Source organism: Panulirus ornatus, chromosome 3 (genome assembly GCF_036320965.1).
Source record: "Panulirus ornatus isolate Po-2019 chromosome 3, ASM3632096v1, whole genome shotgun sequence".
NCBI lineage: Eukaryota > Metazoa > Arthropoda > Malacostraca > Decapoda > Palinuridae > Panulirus > Panulirus ornatus.
This window is the reverse complement of record NC_092226.1, coordinates 18,639,612-18,648,549: the sequence shown is the minus strand read 5'-3', so window position 1 is coordinate 18,648,549 and position 8,938 is coordinate 18,639,612.

Genomic DNA, 8,938 nt, shown 5'->3' with positions numbered 1-8,938 from the left:
AGAGTCGAACGGCAGGAAGTACAAGTGGACTGAAACATTCAGCGGCTGGACAACACGTAGGGCAAGGCACTGCAAATTAAACAGCATTGACAGTATGTACTGAGCCAGCTGTTGTGCGGGCCTACCTCAACCAAAGCCGGGATGAGATCAGTAGAGACAGGTGTTGACCGTGAGCACGGTGCAAGAACTCTAACACTACGGGAATAGCAAGTACATGAGGCTCTCGGAAGGCAATCCAGCAGCGGGGAAATGTTTTAGACCGTGGCGTGCCCGGAGATGAAGAACCCTGCATGCCCAAAGCAGCAGATCGTCGGAGGCGTAATTGGATTGGTGATAGAAACGATTGACTGGACAGTCTAGAGGAGTGGATTGCACAGTTTGCCACGAGTATCAAGGGGTCGGCATTGAATATCCCATGTGGCGCAACACCTATTCAGGACTGTGGCCAATTTGCTGTGGAGACGTTGCAGCATCTCCCGCTAGGACTGTCTTTCTCGTTAGTTTTGGGATTGGAGTCAGAAAAAGAGGGGAGGCTTTGCAACGGCCTCCACAGGAACTAAAAAAAAAAAAAGTGACATAACTGACCCAGTTGTGCGGTCAGAACTGTTATTTCCCTGTTCGACCAATTCACCAACGCCATGCACACAGCACAGCCTCTTAGGAACAGATCAAGCCAGTCAACTTTCAGAAGGCCTTGGCCAGCACGCTTATCTTGCAGTCAAACGAGAGTGAGACAACTATATCTCAGGAAAAACTGGTTTCAGGACAATGGTGGAAAGCATCCGGAACTTGGCGGAGATGATTGCCAAAAGTGTGCTGCGCTAGCTGCATTGAGAAGGAATATTTACTTTCACGAAAGAAAACGAGCAAACAACGCGGGTCCTAGAGTGCATGCAGGCGCTGCGGCAAGAAGGGCCACTGAAACGTGCTAAGGCATTTAAAGATAAGGTGACTATCCAACAGGGGCAGTGGCAGACAACAGGACGCAGGTTCATGCTGAGCGTGTTACATGATAGAAAACCTGCAGGAAATAGGTGTTTGGGTAAGTAGGTGTTGATAGGGAGAGAGAGAGAGAGAGAGAGAGAGAGGTGGTAATAAAAAGAATATAGTTAAGAACTGAAGAGCTTGTGCTGAAACGATGTGGACGCATGGAGAAAATGAGTGAAGAGAGGCTGACAAAAAGGATATTCTTCAGAAGTGGATGGGACATGGAGCAAGGGGAGACAGAACTGGAGATGGAGGGCTAATGTTTCGAGTGCAGGCGTGCGCGAGGTAGACTGAATTGAAGCGATGTGGTATACAGGGGGCAATGTTCTGCCAATGAGCTGAACCAGGTCACATGAAACAGCCAGGGAAAACCACTGAAAGGACTAGGAACCTGATCGTGGATGGCTGTGGTTTCGGTGTATTGCACACAACTGATGGAATTGAGTGAAGCCGTTTGTTCATAAGTTTCTGGCGGTCCCTCGCTCACTTGGAAAGTGGCGAGCAAGTATAGAAGAATTTTATTTTTTTCATACTCTTCATTTCCCGCGTTAGCGAGGTAGCGTTAAGAACAGAGGACAGCCTTTGAGCAAATTCATTTCTGCTCACTGCTCCTCAGTGTTTTCGGATCCTATAAAAGAAGACTGCTGCCGGAAACAAATTATATAGAAAGCCATGCTTGTAAACAAAGTTCCACTTGATTTTCCTAACACAGAAACTGCTTTGAAGATCTCTCTCATGCTAGTGACCACTAACTTCTGATGAGTCATCTTTCTTCAAAAATGATTGAAAACTTGCAGAGGACTGCCATGACTCGAAGACATCTAACAAATGTTATACCGAGCAGAATCGGAGACACTTTTCATTCTTGATTACAAGGATATCATTCACACATACAGGCATTATTTTGAGATATATGGTTTACCATTTAGAAGTGCTGGGGGTTGCAAATATGGTAATATTTCGGCGTGTGTGTAATCATTAAGTGTCTAAGCTCTTTTGGTAAGGTGAAGACCGAGAGAGGGTTGCAGAAAACGAGTAAAAACACAGTGCTCTGTTGGGTAAGTACATAAGTGACGTAGCTCAGGGCATACTGCTACGGGTGTTGCTGGACGAGTAATAAAAAAAGGGATGCATCGAGGTAAGGTGAGGTTGGCAAGGTTACTGTGGCTCTAGTGCAGGTACAAGAGGTAAAGCAGACATTTTCGTGGGAGAATTACAATGATACCTGGTCTCGTGGGGCTTTTGCAGGATGGAGGAGATATTTACAAGGTCCTGAGTTGTTCAAGTTTTGTGCTGCAGGATCTCGCAGTACATCCTACTGCAAGAGACATGCGTTGACGATGACTTGTTATAGGGGTTGGAGTCACAGTACTAGGGATGAAGCACTGCAGGAGAGTGAACAGCCAGGAGTCACATGGTGGACGTTTCTAGGCATAGGACGTCTCGATGTCCAAGAACAAAGAGACTGACCGACCGTCTCAGTGATGCTCGAACGTATTCAATGCAAGATGTTACGCCCAACCCGTTAGCGTTTGTTGCGAATGCGTTGCCACAGAATTCTGTATGGTGGGTTCTTGGAGAACTATACAGGATCATTGATTAGAGGCAGTGTGACACAAGTGGGCCTCCTGCTGTGAGGGTCTATGTCGTCTTCCCTTATGGTACCTGGCCTATGATCTGTCTGGGTCACAGTGGACCAGATGTCTAATGCTGGCCGTAAGATTGGTTTAACCACAACGTCGGGTCGCTGTCATAGAACTTCCGTACGACTTTATAGGAATGATGATGAATAGGTCGACAGTAACTCCTTCCTATTCTTCATGATGAACACGGTCGGTGGTGAGGTACGTACTACAGTTGGTTGGATCTACAAGAGGCCCACCCGCTGAGGGTTTTCCAGGGTCACACAGGTGATTGAACTAACCCTGAGGAATATAATATGGAAATCTCTGGGCAAGGCATTAGGGTGTCAAATATATCCAATGTGATGTTGCAGCTTAAGGAGTGATTGTACCACCCTCATCGGCAGAAAATGAGTTGTTAAAGCTGATGAGTACTTGTGAGGCACCGTACCACATCTTATGTCACACATAACACCGAAGGTGGTACAAGCAGATCAGTCATGGAGGTATCGTGGTCCGATCCCACTACTCGCGGGATTAAGACGAGATGGACCGTATTCATGAAGTATCCACCCTGACTGTCTCCGGGGTATGGAGTCATCCCTTGCTGCTGTGGAACTCGAGACACCGAAGGTTAAGATGAATGGGCCTCTGAACCAAGATGTTAGCAGCCGAATCCGAATTCGGTGTTGGTAGTAAAGGGTTCGGCTGGACGGGTGATGGCTGACGTGGGTAGTGAAGAAGGGTTGGCACTGTCTGGCCTTCCTGGAGAGGGTATGTCGGGCATCAGTGAAGGTCTGGGCTTCGGAGGTTAGGAGACCGTCATGAAATAGTAATGTTCTGTTTTTGTTTTGACAATCATTTGTTTGTTTTACTTTGATATTTTCTCCTAATCTAGTGTCAGTGAATACTACAACTACTTAGTAATTTGTTAGGTCAGAAAATGTCTTTGAAAGAAGCAGTATTACGCGATGTGTCTATGGTAGTAAGCCCGACCATAGTTAGCGAGCTGTGGCGTGACTTCCACTGCGTCTGATGCAACCGACTATTGAGCCAGTGATAGTATCTTGTTCCATAATCAGGTCCATGTAATGCATCATCTCTTGTAAACAATTTTTTTGAGCTAAAAATACCCTGAACTCTAACATTCAGTTTTTGACGTTCTTGTCAGAGATATAGAATTTTCTATAAACTCATTATAAGAATTTTTCATGTTGAAAACAAATCTGGTGTTATATCGTTTAGTCGTCTTTATGAGGTTCTTTAAACGGTAAGTACTGAAAGATGTGTTGGACTTTCGACTCCAACAGAAGCACACTTATTGAAAGCGTTCATAGTGATTGGGAAAGAGAATTATAGCGTAACAGCGTAACAATAACAATACAATATTTCAAGCTCCTATCGTTTGTCTCAAAATAGAAAACGAACAGGCGTCTTCATCTAAGAAAACGAATTTGTTCCTAACGATGACTTCTGTATTATGTCAACATATGTTTTTTTTTTTTATATTTGACATTTTCATCAGTGTATTTACCTATGTAACAGAACAACGTTTTTGCTTATGTTTACATAGATATGAGGCTGTTTGATAAGTTACTTGCTGTAAGTTTGTCCGTTAGTCTGCAACATAGGAACAACGTTAAAACATTTAGCACATGGACTAATTATGATAAAATGTAAATGCTAATTACTCGGGTAGTTATATTAATTTTTAGATTTTGATCAGACATTAGTATTCAGCAAACAAAAGTATCTATGCGGAAAATTTCAAGAAAATCTATTTTTTCAAAAAATCAAGAAAAAACCAAGGCTATAGCCTTGCATTTTTTTTGCTCAGATTTTCAACTTCCTCATATTCTAATAAAAATCAGTGTATAGATGAAATTTTATATGGTATTTAAGTATTTGGAGTCAAAAGTCTGTAATTCATAATACTGACCGTTTAATTAGATCCTAGACTAATTATGATAAAATATAAATGCTAATTACTCGAATGATTATAGGATTTTTTTATTTTGACCACAGATTCGTTTTCAGCATACATAAAAGTATCTATGCTGAAAATTTTAAGAAAATTCATTTTTTCAAAAAAATCAACAAAAACCCAAGGCCTTGCATTGATACCCAAAGTATCTATGCTGAAAATTTTAAGAAAATTGATTTTTTAAAAAAAAATCAACAAAAACCCAAGGCCTTGCATTTTTTTGCTCAGATTTTCAACTTCCTCAGATTTTAATAAAAATCAGTGTATAGATGTAATTTTATATGGTATTTAAGTATTTGGAGTCAAAAGACTGTAATTCATATTATTAGCCGTTTAATTAGCACCTGGACTAATTATGATAAAATGTAAATTCTAATTACTCGAGTAATTATACTAATTTTTAGATTTTGACCAGAGATTCGCACTCAGCCTACAGAAAATTATTTATGCTGAAAATTTCAAGAAAATCTATTTTTTTCAAAAAATCAAAAAATATCCAAGGCTATAGCCTGGCATTTTTTTTTGCTCAGATTTTCAACTTCCTCAGATTCTAATAAAAACCAGTGTATAGATGTTATTTTATATAGTATTTAAGTATTTCGAGTCAAAAGACTGTAATTCATTATATTAACCGTTTAATTACCACCTGCACTAACTATAAAATATAAATGCTAATTACTCGATTAATTATACTAATTTTTAGATTTTGACCAAAGATTCGCAGTCAGCATACATAAAAGTATTTATGCTGAAAATTTGAAGAAAATCTATTTTTCAAGAAAATCGAGAAAAATCTAAGGCTCTAGCCTTGCATTTTTTTTTTTTTTTTTTTGCTCAGATTTTCAACTTCCTCAGATTTTAATAAAAATCAGTGTATAGATGTAATTTTATATGGTATTTAAGTATTTGGAGTCAAAAGTCTATAATTCATAATACTGACCGTTTGATTAGATCCTGGACTAATTATGATAAAATGTAAATGCTAATTACTCGACTGATTATAGGATTTTTTTTTATTTTGACCACTTCCTCAGATTCCACTAAAAATCAGTGTATAAACGTTATTTTATTTGGTATTTAATGATTTGGAGTCAAAAATCTGTAATTTATAATATTAATCGTTTAATTAGCACCTGGACTAATTATGATAAATGTAAATGATAATTAATCGAGTAATTATACTAATGTTTAGATTTTCACCAGAGATTCGCACTCAGCATACATAAGATTATTCATACTGAAAATTTCAAGAAAATCTATTTTTTCAAAAAAATAAAGAAAAATCCAAGGCTATAGCCTTGCATTTTTTTTGCTCAGATTTTCAACTTCTTCAGGTTCTAATAAAAACCAGTGTATAGGTACAATTTTATATGGTATTTAAGCATTTGGAGACTGTAATTCATTATATTAACCGTTTAATTACCACCTGCACTAATTATAGAATATAAATGCTAATTACTCGATTAATTATACTAATTTTTAGATTTTGACCAAAGATTCACAGTCAGCATACATAAAAGTATTTATGCTGAAAATTTGAAGAAAATCTATTTTTCAAGAAAATCGAGAAAAATCTAAGGCTCTAGCCTTGCATTTTTTTTTTTTTTTTTTGCTCAGATTTTTAACTTCCTCAGATTTTAATAAAAATCAGTGTATAGATGTAATTTTATATGGTATTTAAGTATTTGGAGTCAAAAGTCTATAATTCATAATACAGACCGTTTGATTAGATCCTGGACTAATTATGATAAAATGTAAATGCTAATTACTCGACTGATTATAGGATTTTTTTTATTTTGACCACAGATTCGTATTCGGCATACATAAAATTATCTATGCTGAAAATTTCAAGAAAATTTAATTTTTTCAAAAAAATCAAGAAAAATCCATGGCTACAGCCTTGCATTTTTTTTTGCTCAGATTTTCAACTTCCTCAGATTCCACTAAAAATCAGTGTATAAACGTTATTTTATTTGGTATTTAATGATTTGGAGTCAAAAATCTGTAATTTATAATATTAACCGTTTAATTAGCACCTGGACTAATTATGATAAATGTAAATGATAATTAATCGAGTAATTATACTAATGTTTAGATTTTCACCAGAGATTCGCACTCAGCATACATAAGATTATTCATACTGAAAATTTCAAGAAAATCTATTTTTTCAAAAAAATAAAGAAAAATCCAAGGCTATAGCCTTGCATTTTTTTTGCTCAGATTTTCAACTTCTTCAGGTTCTAATAAAAATCAGTGTATAGGTACAATTTTATATGGTATTTAAGCATTTGGAGACTGTAATTCATTATATTAACCGTTTAATTACCACCTGCACTAATTATAAAATATAAATGCTAATTACTCGATTAATTATACTAATTTTTAGATTTTGACCAAAGATTCGCAGTCAGCATACATAAAAGTATTTATGCTGAAAATTTGAAGAAAATATATTTTTCAAGAAAATCGAGAAAAATCTAAGGCTCTCGCCTAGCATTTTTTTTTTTTTTTTTTTGCTCAGATTTTCAACTTCCTCAGATTTTAATAAAAATCAGTGTATAGATGTAATTTTATATGGTATTTAAGTATTTGGAGTCAAAAGTCTGTAATTCATAATACAGACCGTTTAATTAGATCCTAGACTAAATATGATACAATGTAAATTGCTAATTACTCGACTGATTATAGGATTTTTTTTTTATTTTGACCACAGATTCGTTTTCAGCATACATAAAAGTATCTATGCTGAAAATTTTAAGAAAATTTATTTTTTCAAAAAATCAAGAAAAATCCAAGGCTATAGCCTTGCATTTTTTTTGCTCAGATTTTCAACTTCCTCAGATTTTAATAAAAATCCGTGTATAGATATAATTTTATATGGTATTTAAGTATTTGGAGTCAAAAGACTGTAATTCATATTATTAACCGTTTAATTAGCACCTGGACTAATTATGATAAAATGTAAATGCTAATTACTCGAGAAATTATACTAATTTTTAGATTTTGACCAGAGATTCGCTCTCAGCCTACAGAAAATTATTTATGCTGAAAATTTCAAAAAAATCTATTTTTTCAAAAAATCAAGAAAAATCCAAGGCTATAGCCTGGCCTTTTTTTTTTCTTTTTTTTTTTTGCTCAGATTTTCAACTTCCTCAGATTCTAATAAAAATCAGTGTATAGATGTTATTTTATATAGTATTTAAGTATTTCGAGTCAAAAGACTGTAATTCATTATATTCACCGTTTAATTACCACATTCTCTTATGATAAAATATAAATACTAATTACTCGAGTAATTATACTAATTTTTAGATTTTGACCAAAGATTCGCAGTCAGCATACATAAAAGTATGTATGCTGAAAATTTCAATAAAATTTATTTTTCAAAAAAATCAAGAAAAATCCAAGGCTCTAGCCTTGCATTTTTTTTGCTCAGATTTTAATAAAAATCAGTGTATAGATATGATTTTATATGGTATTTAAGTATTTGGAGTCAAAAGTCTGTAATTCATAATACTGACCGTTTAATTAGATCCTGGACTAATTATGATAAAATGTAAATGCTAATTACTCGACTGATTATAGAATGTTTTTATTTTGACCACAGATTCGTATTCGGCATACATGAAATTATCTATGCTGACAATTTCAAGAAAATTTATTTTTCAAAAACAAGAAAAAACCAAGGCTATATATAGCCTTGCATTTTTTTTGCTCAGATTTTCAACTTCCTCAGATTCTAATAAAAATCAGTGTATAGATGTCATTTTATATGGTATTTAAGTATTTGGAGTCAAAAGACTAATTGATAATATTAACCGTTTAATTAGCACCTGGACTAATTACGATAAAATATAAATGCTAATTACTCGAGTACTTATATTAATTTTTAGATTTTGATCAGACATTAGTATTCAGCATACATAAAAGTATTTATGCTGAAAATTTTAAGACAATTTATTTTTTCAAAAAAATCAAGAAAAATACTTGCATTTTTAAAAAAAAAAAAAAAGCTCAGATTTTCAACATCCTCAGATTTTGATAAAAATCAGTGTATAGATGTAATTTTATATGGTATTTAAGTATTTGGAGTCAAAAGACTGTAATTCATAATATTACCCGTTTAATTAGCACCTGGACTAATTATGATAAAATGTAAATGGAAATTACTCGAGTAGTTATATTAATTTTTAAATTTTGATTAGACAATAGTATTCAGCATACATGAAAGTATCTATGCGGAAGATATCAAGAAAATATATTTTTTCAAAAAATAAAGAAAAATCCCAGGCTCTACCCTTGCATTTTTTTTGCTCAGATTTTCAACTTCCTCATATTCTAATAA